Source organism: Coturnix japonica, chromosome 3 (genome assembly GCF_001577835.2).
Source record: "Coturnix japonica isolate 7356 chromosome 3, Coturnix japonica 2.1, whole genome shotgun sequence".
Lineage (NCBI taxonomy): Eukaryota > Metazoa > Chordata > Aves > Galliformes > Phasianidae > Coturnix > Coturnix japonica.
In genome coordinates, this window is record NC_029518.1 from 93967532 (window position 1) to 93984136 (window position 16605).

Sequence of the window (16605 nt, forward strand, 5' to 3'; positions counted from 1 at the left end):
ACATCAGCATGGATAGAGTGTCCTCCCTAGAGTTATCATTAAGACATTTTGCTGGGCAAATTCTAATTGTTTTACCAAGAGCCTGTTCTAGAACTTCTAGGTTTTTCTGTGTTTCTCTCTGTGTATCTTGTTGAAAATACCATCTTGCTTCTGGTTTCTTCTCAAGTTTACCTAATCTCCCTGCTCTGCAAGGAAAATGATGTTTCTTCCATTCAGATCACTCAAAATATTCTAAGCCTTTTTGTCCATTTTGTCAACATGCCACTTGGGTTGCTGTTGTTTTCCCTAAAATATGTACATTTTAGGGAATGTTGATTTATTTTTTACTAGTTCATCAAAGGGGAAAAAAACAACATTGATATCTCACAGCTCTTCTGCTATAGAAAAAAAGCTTTCCTGTCCCTCTCAAATGCTAAGTGTGGCTTGCTAGACCAAATATCAATATCCGTATCTGAATTAGTCACACCAATGTCCTCTTATAATCAATTGAGGTAATTAAGTACTGCCAAAGTAAAAGTCGTTTCGCTCTAAAGCAGATGCCTGCATTTGATCAAATGAATTGTACCCTAAAAGTACCTGTCTCTCCATTGACCACGCACAGTATAGACTGACTCAGACACAGTCATCTATATCACATTTTCACAATATAAAGGTAGCAATATAAAAATATAAACCTAGGTCCTTATTTCTCAGATTGTATATCATAAAAAACAGAAATAGCAACATCACTTGAGAGAGAAAAATGGACTGAATTACTTTTTTTGAAGTAAACACAGAAAGTAAAGCAGCTCTTATCTGTTATTACATCTGCTTCTCAAAGAAAATGTTTAAAATGACCGATCAATTAAGTGATTTTATGTTTCTAATTTCCTTTTTACACCAAATTCTAAGCTACTTCTCTCCATCAGTTCTAAGTTCTTTCCATGTAATACACTTATTCCACTTTTACAAAAAAAAAAAAAAAAGCAAATTTTGAGCTGATTGTCAAGGAAGGGTCTGTTCTCCTGGGGCACCAAAAGAGATATTTCAGCAGGAACATGTGGATCAGCAGGAATGCATGATGCAGCATATGTATGGTGATTGCAGCCTGAATCATTTTAGGTGCAACACTTTGTCCTTTACCTGAACAATACAGCATGTAGAAAGCAAAAATATATACAGGGTTTTTATTGCATATACATTATTAAAGCTCTGAGGAAGATAAAAAGGCTATTCAAAAAAGAATAAAATGGTACTCTTTACAGTCTTGTTCCATAAGCATACTCTTCAGTCCATGGGCAGAGAACTTATTTACTACGCTGAATAAATCAATAAATTTTAGATACTGTATGGAAGAAAGTTCAAATAGATATGAATGTTGTTAAAGGCCTTCTTCAGTATCCTTAACTGTCAAGTCAGTGCCTGTTCTGCAAATAATTAACTTGCAGAAAGACCTAAAAAGCATTATTTTCATCTGTGTTGGGATATTTATACTCCTAATCCCAAGAAATTCCCAGTTAGCTAAACCAACAATCATTTTACAAGAGTTACTCTTGTAAAATGATATGTATGTGACTACTTAGAGGCCTGGTAGCAGAACTGATGATTTGCAGTTGAATATTGGTAGAGTCAGTGACAATTTACAGTTCAGTAAAAGTGCAGGTGGTTCTGCAAGCTGCTTTTTGTGTGAGTCTGCATGACTTCTTGGCCTACTGAATATCTCATTATGTGTGATCATTAGGTTTTTGCTAATAGATATTACTAATAGGTATTACTTTTCAAGGCCCACCAAAATACACTGGACTCACAACCCATTCTGCCCTAGCTAAGGACCAGGTTAGAGAGTGTTCTGAAGAGCCTGGCGGAAATCAAACACTACTCAGTTTGCCTATTGCATAGAAGTTTCTATCTAATGACAGGCTATGGGATGACCTGCTTGAAAGGAGATCCGAGGAGAAGGACCAATGTGTCCTGATAGTAACAGGCTGGTCACAAGCGAGCAGTGTGCCCCTAAGGCCAAGAAGGCCAGTAATAGCCAGTCAAGGGAGCTGGTTCCCCTACTCTACTGAATGTGTACTCTACCAACACATTCATACTTTCTAAAACTAGAAGTATTTAACAAACTCAGTGATGCAGAAGAGCAGTCTACTCTGATTAGTCATAACATTTCAGTATAGACTTAAATTTGAGCATTGAAGTAATAATATTTGCTGCAACAAAGCTATTCACGTGCTCATTTTTTACTACCCCTTTTCAATTCATTCTCTTTGTGAACAAATTCTGGAAATTCTTCTAAATGAAACAAATACCTTATTTAAATTAACTAAAATATATTGTCTCTAGGTGCTCTAATTTTAAAGCTGTCAGTTCAAGTAAGGCTTTCCCTTTGTTTTCAGCGTTAGTAGTAAATCAGAAATGTAAAAGTTCTTATAACCACAAATTAGCTAAGACTTTTCCTTTAGGCTGCGGGACTCCCCATCTCTGAACAGTGTTTCTATACTCTTACACTTCCATTCAAAACCATTTCCATTCAATTCAGATGAGGAAGTTCTAATTTCATTTATTTATTTATTTATTTATTTATTTATTTATTTATTTTTGTGGTTCCATGAACAAATACCAGGAATTTTTGTTGAAAGCTCTGACACATTTCCTTAAATAATTTCCAAATAGGAAATTGTCAAACTTTGTCAAACTTTGTAGGTATTTGAATTAGTGTCTCCTCAATGACACCAGTGTCACTCTATGACACCAGAAACTAGTGGTGAACCTCTGAGGCCATTTCTGGGTCTACTATTCATGCATTCATTCCTCAGGCTTATCCAGGCCCCTCTGCATGACATTCCTTCCTTCTGTTGTATCAGCTGCCTTGCTGAGCATGCATGACATCCCACTGTTTGTGCCACTGATAAAAATGTTGAACAGCACCACTCCCAAGATGGACCCATACACAATACCACTTGTCACTAGCCTCCACCTGGACACAAATCCAGTGATCAGAACTCTCTGGCTATAACCATCTAATCAATTCCTTATCCATCAAATTGTCCACTCTTTTTTGTGGACTTTTGTTTGACTTTTCAGTTTAGAGATAAGAGTGGATACCGGTCCATTTAGCAAAGGCATCAAGGGCATTTCATACTGGAGGAAGTCCAGTGTAGGGCCCACAAAGCTGGATCTGTGCATCTCTCCTGTGAGGAGAAGATGAGGGAGATTAAACTGGTAAGCCTGGAGAAAAGAAGGCTCAGAAGTATCTTGTCCGTGCCCATCAATGCTTCAAAGGAGTGAGAAGTCAGGCAGTGGGAACAATCTAAAACAGAGAATGCTTCTACTGAACATCAGGAAACAATTTTTCATTACACAAGTGTAAAAGCCCTTGAGCGGATTGCCTGGAGAGGTCTCTTCCAACCTCTACCATTCTGTGATTCTGTGATTCATACCTCATGCATGTCATTTACTCATTTACTCAAGTTTTTGAAGTTGTCATCACGTTTTCAGGAGAAATGACAGGACAGACTGAAACCAACTTCTCTGTAAAGATCTTTTCAGAAGAATCTCTTTTTCTTGTTGTTGTTTTTGTTTTTAAGTGGTGGGGAAATAAAAAAAATAGAGAAAAAAAACCGTACAAAATTATTCCTAGAAACATTTCCTAGTATCTAAACGTTTCCTGACTTCCACACTCAAGTAAATTATTATTATTTCTTTTGTACTACAAACTCTGTAGACTTGAAGAACAATTGATCTCTGCAGCCTTCTCATAGTTAAAGGTAATTCTCACATCTCTCACACAACCCCCTTCTCTTTCTCATGTCTTCGTTCTCTTTCTTCAAGAATAAGCAAATCTAATTATTTAGAACTTTTCCTCAGAGAAGATGTTTTCTAGGCTCTAATCATTTCTGCAGTCTCATTTGGATTCTCTCCAATTTATCTTCATCTTCTTGAAATGGGCATAGTACCCTAGGTACAGCCTCCCATAGCACTAGATAGTGAGCACTAATTACTTGGTTGCCTTGCCATCAATATTACTGTTACTGTATTACAGAAAAACATTTGCCCTTTCTGGAACGTTTTACTATTGGTCTATTCATACACATTCATTTTCACCACCTAAGTAATTATTATTTACCAAAAATATTTAGCATATGTGCTGAACTAGCGTTTTAATAGGATTTAAGCTAGACTTTTTTCCTTGCACTGAGGTCCTATATCACTTTATGCTCAAGTAGACAAGTTTGTGAATGGTGTTCAGTATTCCTAATACAAATGACTAATGAGCCTTTTCTTCTAAAGCAAATACCATTTAATATGGAGTTAATGGAGAGGGTAGGTGTCTTTGAAGACTTCTAAAAGAAAATCTAATCAACTTAATTTAGCTATCTGAATTAAGCAGCTTAGACCTCATCTTTATGTGATTTTTCAAAAGAAAAAATATTTCATATCTCTTCCCTTAGAAAATCATGTCTCTACATACAACTGCCTCATGTTTTGAGAGAACTAAACTGATAGAAGATCAAATTACATGATAAGTATGGCTGTTAAGAAATTGGTACAATTCAGAAAAATAGATGTTCACAAGCAATCTTTTCAAGCAGCGTTGTGTAGATTTTCAAGGAGGCCCATATCACAGTTGCACCATAACTAGAGTCCATCTGGCCTAAATCAATAGAAGCACGGCCAGCAGAGTGAGGGAGGTGATCCTGCCCTTTGCTCCGTGATGGTGAGTTCTCACCTGCATCCAGATATGGAGTCCTCAATACAGGAAAGACATAGACCTGATGGTGCACATCAAGAAGATGGCCACAAAAATGATATAAGAGATGGAACACCTTCCCCGTGAGGACAGGCTAAGTGAGCTGGGGCTGTTCAGCCCAGAAGAGAGAAGACTCTACTTGATAACTTGATAACTGTGATACTGACACACACTGAAGATGCAATCATTTTGGGAATATTACAAGCTGTGAGTAAAAGAAATACAGATCTGAAAGCTAGAGAAAAACAACTTTAATAGTGTTTAGAAGAATAAAGAAAACATATGTAACACACATAAAATGCATCATGTATGTTGAGATCTGCCTTATGTATGCAAATATACAGAAAAGGACAGCCAAGGATCCCAGAGTGAGGAGGAAGAAATATCAACAAGCTACTCCTCCATGCAAAGGACCGTGTGTGCTGACAGCTTCTCATCCTACTCCCTCTGGTTGAAGCCGTAAAGCTTAGGACTCAGAGTAGCAGCAGAGAGGTAGTTTTAAAATGAACAAAAGAGCTAAATGCCAGCTAGTGTCTGCATATGAATTGTAACTGCCTTCTTATTATCAAGGCTTTTTCTGTAATGGTATTATAGTGGGTTTTTTTTCCTTTTTTTTTTTTTTTTTTTTAATCATAATTAGGTTAGAACTAATAATTATTTGATTAAAATTTTACAATTTATATTCTAGTATTAATAAACTCTTGGCTTTAAATATCAACTCTTTCTTCTGTCAGTAAGAGTTTCAACATAACATTAGGAACTGAAAAGTTAACCACTGATGACTAGTACCCAATCTATGTCCTGCCCATGTCCAATTTCATATCCAAGTTCTATGAAAGGCTAGTCCAGATCATGCCACTGGATTTTAGTGACTGAAATTTAGAATTCCCAGGTTGAGCCTCCATGCTCCATTACCTAGAGCCTAAATGTAGTTAGAGTTAGAGCACAGGCGGAGATGGATCCTCCCATGGGGATTTCATCTCTGCAGTAATTATACCGGCTGTTTTGGCATATGTGGTAAATGGAAAACTGCAGTTCCTGTTCTGCCAGCCAAATTAATCTGCTTGAGATTTAGGGACATGGGAATTCTATTTATTTTCAGTATTTGGACAAATTAAATGAAATAGAGTATGAAATTGCCAAAAATCTGCAAATCTTTAAGTGCACTGTACGTGGTAAACAGATTAAAACATAGGAGTAATAAGCAACTACAAAGGAATAATAAGTAACCACTATGAAAAGACAAATGGAAAGAAAAATGCCTCATACGTAAGTACCAGAGAACCTAATGACACCTTCCATATAGAACCCTTCACTGCAGGTAAATTATTTCTCTCTCTCTCTCTCTCTCTCTCTCTCTCTCTTTTAAATCAATTTCTATCTTTCTCTCTTTCTTTCTTTCTTCTCTTCTATCCTTATTTATCCCCTCCCTTCTTTCTTTGTTTTCTTTCCTTTCTCTTTTTTATTTCTCTTTCTTTCTTTTTTGTTCTTCTGTTCCTTTGTCACAGTACGAACATTGCCAGCAGTGGCACTTTTACTAGACAGGGACACATCTACACCTTGCTTTTCCCAAGTTTGGAAGCTGTAAGATTTCTCAAATACCGTATATTTTTCAGTATGATTAGAACAATAAGTTCACTTATGGCATCATTTTTAGACTCATCTGGATAGGTCTGACAGACATTACTCAGTAAGATAAGTGGAGTCATCTAGAGCAGGAAATTTCTGCCTAAAATTTTAAATTTTGATAAAGTTATGTGCAGCTGAAAATCTTCTAATAGAAAGTGTCATGCTAGGACAAACAGACCTAAATATACTACCTCTGTAATATTTAAAGAAAGGTGAATATTCTCTGGACCTGAGCTATCACTTTATATATATTCCCCCTCCCCCCCCCCCCCCCCCCAACCGTTTTTTTTTAAGGACAAATGAATGGTAATGCAAAAGAATCCATGAATTCTCATCATATTAGACTTAATCCATCAAGGCTTAAGTTCTTGTTACACTGTATAGCTGAATATGAGAAATTAACTTAGTTAACAGCAAACATGTAAGATTTACATATCATGTAAATAATAGTTATCTAATCTTCATCTCTTATCTTTAAAGAGAATGAACCTATCAAAGACCACTTCATTCTTTTACAAAAAAACAGTACACTGAATGTGAAGAAAAACATGTTGATGACTTTTTTTATGCACTCAGTTCCCTGACAAAGGCTTTTCTGTGTGTAATAACTGTAATAAAAAGTTTACTTTATGATTCAAGATAAATGCAATGAACTTAGGCCATGCTCCATGATGTGCTTGGTCTGAACTCTACTGGGAGTTGTCTGGAACTACTGCACACTGAATAACAACTTAACACTTGGAGAAGGTTTTAAAACAAATTATGTCATTTTGCTTTTCTAAGGGAGGTATAAAGTCAAATGCAGAAAACAAACAAACAAAAGCAACAACAGCAATAAAACACAAGCCAAAACAAAACTATTCTTCACTAAGATTTTTAAACGTATCTATTTAATGATAGCAAACAAGCCCCAAAATAAAGGGATTTCTGTATTCTGACATTTTTAGCATAGACTGTTTTGAATAAAAATAGAAAATCAAGTCTTTCATACATTCTTTATACGTGGTTATTATCTTGTAAAGTGCAGATGAGAAGGGGTCAAGAGCAGAAGCTGAGCATCACTTAAACCCTTAGAGGTTGAATCAGATTCATGTCCCTAAAGTACTACTTTCCTGATCACAGTCAGGAAGGTGCTGTATAATGGAACATAACTGAGGTCACCGCTATCCCATTTGAGAGCAGCGTGATTGACACCAGCATTATAAGCTTTCTTTAATTACAACATTGCAGTCTCAGAGAACAAGCTCTTACCCCTCAAAAAAAAAAAAAAAAATATATATATATATATAAAAAAATTGGCTAGAATGCAAGAGAGCATGAAGAAAGAGTACAGAAACAGTCTACACAGGGAAAATAAGTCATACTGAAAATAAATAAGGTGTCAAATACATGAGAGGAAAAAAGAGCAGAGGTGGTTTTGATATTGCACGCATCTGTATATCAGGTGTAATACATCCCCAGCATTTGGAAACATAAGAATCAAATTTAACAGTGGTGTAAATCACTTATAGCTCTCTCCAATGAACACAATACACGTATATATTTTTGAATGAGCAGGTAGTTCCGTGAAATAAGATCTAAGTTAGATGTTCTCTAGTCAGCCAGGATAAACATTCCCTTTCTTAGTTCTAGTCAATGAAGCAGACTTAACCTGTATGCTATGGATCAGAACAATAGGTATGAATTATTGTCCTGGAGATACTGATAAGATCTTCCTGGACCTGTGTGACCTGGTGTAGGGAACCTGCTTTGGCAGGGAGGTTTGATGATCTCTGGAGGTCCCTTCCAACCCCTACAATTCTATTCTGTGATTCTGTGACTAATGCATCCCAGGGCTGTGCAGGAACACCTTTGGGCTGTACCGCATACACGATTCACACACCTGATTCATCCTTTTTGACCATCTCTTTCACTTCCCGTGTATCTTCCTTTCTCACCCATGTCACTTCCAAATAGTTTTCCACCAGCTGCTGAAGTAGCTTAAGTTGAAGCCAAGACATGATCAGAGACCTTATCATCTGCCTGCTGCCCCAGTGCTATTTCTCTACTCCTAGGCCACTAATGAGATGATTTTTATTTTTTTTCCTGTAAGTATTATTAGCCCAATTCAGCAGAATTCATATGATTACTTGCTGCAGCACTGCTCCATGTTAGAGTTTCCCGGAACACAAGGGACTTGACAGCTCAGGGCAGCAGTCTGCATGGGTGGCCATTATGGTCCCCAAATCCTTAGCACAATCTTATATCTGTGTTAATTAGTTCTGCTTCACAGAGACTATGTTGCTCTCAGCCCCACAGTTAGATCAGTCAGCTCTGAGACCACCTATTGCACACAAAAGACATGGTGATTTTGTAGAAAACAAATAGTATGTTATTATGAAGTGCAAAATAAAGTTAAAACATACTTTAAAAATTTTAGGACAAATGTAGCTGGTTTGCTACCAACTTTATAGGTAGGAAGAAGGAAAAAAAAATAGAAAAATTACCATTGAGTTTAGTAGCATAAATCACAAATCAAAATTTTGCCTTAAACTGTTAAGAGATATGCAGAAATTCATAATCTACTATGGCCATTTAAGAACTTAGTCATTTCAGTGTTACCTCTTGCCCTATAAAAAACTAAAAAACTAAATGGTTATGGATTAATTTATATCAGCCTGTTTCTCATTTAAACATAAATAATTGCAAGAAACTAAATGTGGAATCACAACTGAAGTGAACAATTCTCTCCTTATCCCATGATTCCAATGGTGTCAGTGGTATTACTGCTACGCTCAGTCATCTCAGTATGAGAAGCAGGGACTGAGCACTAATATAAACCTGAAAGAAATGAGGACAGTGACAGTTGGTTTAGAAAATGAATTTTTTATTGATAAGCGAAAAGAAAAAACACCAACCTTCTGAGTCTGTGTAAATACAGGTGAAAGGGATTTATTATCAAGTAAGCTATCTATATGAGAGCATTAGTTCCAGATGACATGTGACACAGCTGCATGTAAATGTGTTTATTGCAACTAACCCACTAGTTACAGTGAACAAATCAGAAGGTGTTCAAACAGAAATAAACAAAAAGTACAGATGAATGTCCAACAGCTAATGGCTGCCATAAAGGGGTATTCTTGAAAGGGAGCCAAGCTCCTTTTTAGTGGTTTTCTTGAAATCTGAAGTATGTATAGACAGAATTTATATAATTAGTGATAGGACAAGGAGACTTAATGGTTGCTTCTGATCTTAAAGATCATGTTGGTGACACAATGTTAAAGGCCTTGTAACCTGTTAGTTTTTTGTTTGTTTGTTTGATGGGAAAAGGCAGTCTCCTCAGTCACTGAAGAAGGAGAAAATCATTGACCATCAGTCCAGGAAAAAGTAAAAATTTAGGCATCAAGAGGCACGTGGAAAATATCATGTTATTGATTGGGAACACCTGTTTCATAGTCTGTGGTCTGCATACCCAAATGGGAACAGATTTGAGAAAATATATGAGGGTACAAATACCTGATACTAGTATGTAGTCAAATTCTGATTAATTAAAGAGAAGAATAGCTAGGGAATGCAAAAACCGATGAGACAGGAAATAAAATATATGACTACTTTTTATGGCTGTCAGTGGGTAAAACTTATCAGGAAATGCTATATCTACAGCAGTTTGTATCATCAAGAACATTGGTTTGCATAGTTTTAGTATCCTAATTCTTTGCATCAACTATTAGTTAGGACCACTGACTAGTTTGAAATATTAGTGTAATGGTTCATTTGGTAGGTACAAATGAAACCTCCCTAACTGGCAAGGATTTATTCTTACTCTGTGAGGAAACGCTGTCCAAAAGCATCCCAAACAACAGCATTTTAATTTTGCAAGGTAAAAGGCAGGGAGACATTACAGTATCTGGCTGAAATGTTTGTATACCACCTTTGCTTAGTTCAAAGCAAACTAGAACAGCTGAATTATAAACTCCACAGATGGAAAAAGGGGCTCAGTAATGATATTCTCTTGAATACTGCCAAGTTGCTTGGGTGCCCCACATAACATAAATAGCTGAAGCAGTTGAGTACTTAACTGCTTTCAGTATGTGAAATTGGATTTAATTTGACAATGCTGTAGCTCAGCATTGTTTGCTTTGCAATTATATACATTGATTAGACTTTGAACATAGTGAGCTCTTGCCTGAAGGGAAATGACAACAAAAGCAATATTTTAGGAACTCGGAGTTGTAGGACTGTAAAGTAAAAATTTTTGCTTGAATACAGTCTCAAAGCAGACTGCTTTAATAAGTTAATATTCAAGCATCCTGTGGTTAGAAGATGCAAGGCTTTGTTATAACTCTTGGTCCTGTATAAGTAACACAAATGTTATTTTTATTCTGCATGCACATTAAACACATAATCCTCGTTCCTGTTAAAACAACCCAGGTAGTAAACACTACCAAATGTATCTTGGGTTAATATGCACAAGATGGAAATTAAGTTACACTATAGCATGCATTACAATAAAAACTAGTGAAGTGTGTAATTACTGTTACTGTGCTGTATGTTACGGTATATATCGCTCAGCATAGCCACAGTGGTAACCATCTTAGTGTCAGTGTCTTAATTATAGCAGTTTTATTGTTATTATTATTGTCAGTCTTTAAGCTTTTTCTAAATCCAAAGCTGAAATCCAGCAAAGCACAGAAGCCTGTTCTTAATTTTAAACAGGTGCATAGTCTCATCAAAGCTGATAGTGTAACAGAACCTTTAAAAATACACTTTTTGGAATGAACAGCATTAGTCAAATGCTATGCTAAAAGTAATGCCAGAAAGTAAAAAGTCAGTGTTAAAAGTAACAATAGTTACAGGGGGACAAGAATTTTATTGCAGCTTACAGAAATATTTTGCAGGAAGATTCTAAACCTGAGCATCTTGTTGACTGTGGGGGATTTAATTTCCATTGAATCAACCTGAACAAGTTGGCTATAATCTCATATCCAGCGTCTTCTGAACAAGGCTGGAAGAGACATACACCTGGTGTTACTAACTGGAGGATTCAATCCTTTACCTGCAGGATACATAAGAACTTACTATATTGTCTATTTTAGCTCAAAAGTTGGCAAGGTCTTTTTCCTTTATCTATTCCTGCAGAGAATCAGGTATCTGCTCGATCATAATGTTTTTGCCAAACTGAATTCTGATCAGCTGGTCTCTGTCAAGATATTTTATTACAGTGTGCTAGAATTAGAAATTGACACTTGTATCTGAGGTTAATTACAGACATCAACAAAACCATAGCATTTGCCAAACATCCTCACGTCATTTAACCTAATAAGCTGTCCTGGAAGTGATAGTGCAAAAAGAGAGAATAACATTCTCCATTCCTCTATAGATTAAATCAAACAGTTCTTTGGTTTGGCAACATAGCTGTTTTCCCACTCCCCATCCCCTGATTTCTATAAAAGTGCTCCAAAATTTTTTCTTCACATTTAACAAAATAGTTTTTCTTCACATTTTACTATAAAAGTTGTTGAAATATTCAGGCCACATACTTACATTTGGAAAGTTACATCCCAGAGAAGCACCTAGCCAGGATACTTGGGTGTTAGTCTCCATAATTCTGGGCAGAACTGTCTAAGTGTTAGTATGGATTGTTACTAGGATTGATGATGAAAAAAGCTGCCTTTTCTCTGTCCTTGCCCCTCACTGGCAGCATAATTAACTAATAACTGTACTGCTTGGAGAAAAATTATTACTTTTCTGAAAATAAATGGTACAATGCCTTGGAGAAATGTCTTCCTGTTCCCTGAAGATATTTTCCAGAGGAGGGAAGATAACTTTCCTGTCTTTTCAATAAATAAGTAAGGTCAACGTCTAGCTGGGATAGACCAAGAATTCAGCAGTTCTTCTTAGTATTGGACCTCCTTTTATCCTGTTTGCCACTAGTTTATCTTCTATTTATATCCTCATTGTATAAATACAACAAGGAAGGTTAATTTATATCTTGTTAGCATTTTATATCACAAAGGTACCATTAGCCATGTATAGCCATTATAGCTATGTAACTGCTGACCTTGTATAATAAGCACTGCATCTATGCCACATGACTGCAAAGTAGAATGCATTTGTTATTACAAACATAATGATACTGGTACAGTGTAGGTTTTAAAGCTTGCTTCATAGAAACAAAATGCTGAAAAGATCAGTTACACGTGCTCTCTCTTTAAAAGCCTGCTAGCATAGCCCAGGAAGAGAAGGTGGATTATGCAAGTAGTTTGGGTAGATAATTTATTTCGTAATCATGTATATATTTACTTTCTGAATAATGTCATTAACTGTCACGTAATTGTTAGAAAAGTCGAACAGTAATTCAAAAATTCAACTGACCACTGATTAAGTCTTTTTTGTTTTTTGTTTGTTTATTTTTGAAAAAATCAAAGTTATCTGGTGATCTAATTGAATACATATCCATGACATCCTCAGATGTATTGCTAAGTATAAATTCTCTAATAATTCCAGAAGGAGAGAGCAACGGTCTTTCACTGGGAGAAAGTAATGAATTTTCTTGCTAAGAGAAATCAGGCAATTAAGAGTTTTGTGAAAGTTAAGTGGCATGTATCTACAAGAAAGAATCTGTACTGTAATGTATGTAATGTGCATTGAATTGTGTATTGTGTATTGTGTATTGTAATGTACCAGGCAGCATGAGAAACAGACCAGTTCACCTAAGGAAAGAACGAGTCTGATTTGCAGTGTCATTTAACAATGTGAGTGGCAGCTCATTCCAAGAGGACAAGGAATCAAAAGTTCACAGGAATAATAAATGAATAAGAATCTGTTAGCTATTGAGAACAACAAAATGTCAGCCTCAGCAAAGAATTTTCTATCACCCAGTGAGTCAGAAGGGGAATGGCTTATTTCACAAAAAGTTCTACAAAAATATTTGGGTCCAACATTCCCAAGTCTGAACTGTTAAAAAAGGAGATACAAAAATGATTGCCAGTAGAATAACAAAGAAATTGCGCAGGTGTGAGAAGACCCACATTTACTTCAAATGTTGACTTCTCATGGCAGAAACTGTGGACAAGATTGTTAGCACTATAATCTCATGTAACTTTAACTTCTGTATATGCTGAATATTTCTGAACAGTGATGACTCAGTGAAATGGTTTCTCATTTATTTCTCAAAAAGCTAACTCTATAAGTGAGAAGTGAGGGAACGCTACACCCATTTTTATACACATTGCTGACAAGCATTGTATTATCTCTGAGCTAAGTACCAGCACTCCTGACAGATGGGAAAGTTAGGCAGATAAGATCAGATTAAACTAAGATCAAAAGCCCAAAGATAAGTAGGGAAACCAGTGCTAGCAAGAAGAAAGCTGGAATAAAAGAAAAAGAAAACATGGAGCCTATGCCTATCCCCTAGGAGGTGTTCTTACAGAAATGAAGGACATATTTTTCTTTGAAGAGTATGTTTTTTGTCTAAAAAAAATGTCAACTCCAGGGAGTAATTTTGGCCAAAAAAAAAAGAGAGTATTTTTATAGTGAAAAATATTTTACTTATATCTCTTTTTAATGAACTGTTTCTTTTTGGAAATGCCATAGCATTTCATTTTGACATTTTTAATGAAACTTGGTAAATTTTTTTCTTCTTAAGATGTCATTTTTATTGAAGAAAGGTCTGTGTTAGGAAAGGCAAAAGGAAATTTTTTCACAAAACATTTTTACTACAAAAACGTATTTTATGTAGTTTTATTTCTGAATCTTAACAAAAATTTAATCTTTTACACACTTTTTGTAAATTCTGGCAATCTTTAGTGACTACAGCATTTTGTAAATACATCAGCTCTGTGAGTGCTCTCTGAAATTAGGCTTTAGATATGGCAGCTATTTTTCTTCTAAAATCAATAATTTATTGAGTAAACTGCTAGTATGGGAAACAGAAAATCTCTTAAAAATCTTTGTGTATATATATTTATTGAATGAAATTCTTTGAAGAAGGTATGATCGTCTTCCCTGGAACAAGCAATAGTTCCTGTTTTGTGTATTTCTTCAAAATGAGGATACAAAAGGAATTTTTCCATCCTATAGAAGAAAATGTGAGCCTCTAGGGTCATATCTAGTTTTGCAGAGTTTTTTTCAAAGCTGTCCTATCTTTCAGCGTTTGTGGCAAACTAATCTGGTTGGTACAGATGCAAAATTCATGAATCCTTCCACGATTTGGTAAATACTCATATTGAATACAATTATACTGGATTTTTGTATTTATTAATTACAAAATTACAGTTTATTGAATGTTTCAGGGATCACCTTTCCATCCACATCCTTAGCTTTTGTATGCAGTGACTTGCATATACTCTGGAGCCTCACTTAAATGAAGAGCAATATTCTCTTCTGAAAAATGAGGCTAGTAATAATCACAATCTTGACAAACCTCACCTGTAAGTGAACATGTGGTATAAATGTTCAATAACCTTATTACTCCAATCTCTTTTATAGACACCAACCCTGTCTCTGATACCATCAGACATATTTTCAGCTTCAGCAGTTTCCCTGTATTTCCAAGGCAACAGGAATTTCTGCTCAATTGTGTAGAGTTTTAAAGGCCCGTCACTCCATGGCTTTGAGATATTAGAGACTGAACAACCTCATATAGCAGAACATTTAGTAACATATTCTGGCGAGTGTAGTCTGCTCGTGATTCAAGGATATATTTTGAAATGCAACATCAGCAAGCAAAGCGGCTGTACCTTCCTCTGTACAGAAATCTTTAGCAATCAAATCCAAAGGAGCACATTTGCACCTCTGACCTAACACATTAAATTGTTTTTAATATCAGTGCTGCCTCTAGTAGCAGTCAAGTGTGACACTTGTATTGAGAATTAAGAGGTATTTTGTCAAGCCCTTCAGTAACGCCATTGTGATGATATATCAATATATGGGGAAAAAAACACTCATTGAATCATATGCTCAAGAGGCTTGTGAATTACTTGGACTATGTCCTGTCTGACAGAAGAATGAGAAGGTGGTGCCTTCAGAAGGCACCATATGTAAAACATCCTATTCAGGGGGCTTACCATAAGTATAATCAAAGACTGCAGATTATCTGACTTTGTTGTTTATCTCTCAGTCATTAATATTAACATGTCATTGTATTGTCAGTTTCCATTTGATGCAGAAGAGCATATAAAAGAAATGGTTACAATAGAATAAAAGAGCAGTTCAGAGCACACAATTCCACTGTCATGTTACATAATGCAGCTATAGCAAGCCTTGCTTGTTTGGTAAATAAAGTATTCACTTTATTCAGACTGCTGTGAGGTCTCCATCTGAAGTCCACTAGAACAATAAGAAACATTTCCACCTTTTTGCTTGTTTGTTTGTTGTTTTTGTTTCTGTGTGTGTTTTCATTGTTTGTGGTTGCTTGTTGTCGCTATTGTTTTTATCTGTTTTATGCACTAAGCTCTCTGTGGAGGAAAAGGGGCCATTTTATACATATGGAAGCTCCAGGTGTTTTAAACAGTGTTGATGACTATGATGTCCATAATTCTGTCATCTACAACTGCAGATTATCATCTGATATAGTCAAGCAAGGAGGGCTGCTTCTGTATCCAACAGAGGTAAACAAGCACATTCAGAATCATTACAGGGCAACTTACTGCGCCAGTAGAGAATATTCTACCTTATAGGTAGGGCAGGTTAGAGTGACTACTTCAGATGTGGAAATCAGCTATAGAATTAAGTTATCCTAGCTATACACAAATACCTAATGATGTAATTCTTGATATTCAAATCAAATACTTGAGTAGTAAGATTAATTACCTTTATTAATAAATTCCTTTATCATTCCTTACAAAAAGAAGGCTTATTGGTGTTTTCATATACAAATTATAGAAATAGGATTCTGATGTAACATTTATTGCTATATGGGGATATATCGGAAATAATTTTTTCAGGGAAGGAATCTCCTGATGTGATCATTATTTACTTTTTCCTCACCTCAGGCAAGATGCTATGATGCCCACAGAGAAGCTCTACAGATTTATCAGATGTAATTTTCAAGATGAAATTGCAGAGGTAACCAACTAAATAAAGATTGTTACTTGGAATGATGGCATATACAGTGGTTACAGGTTTCATACTTTTATCTAATTCACTTTTCTATCAACATTAAAATTCAAGAGCCATGACCAAAAAAATTTATGATTTTGGATACACAAATATTTAGATGTCTAGCTTACAGTAACGTGAACTGTCAAATTTTCAGATGGTAGGTA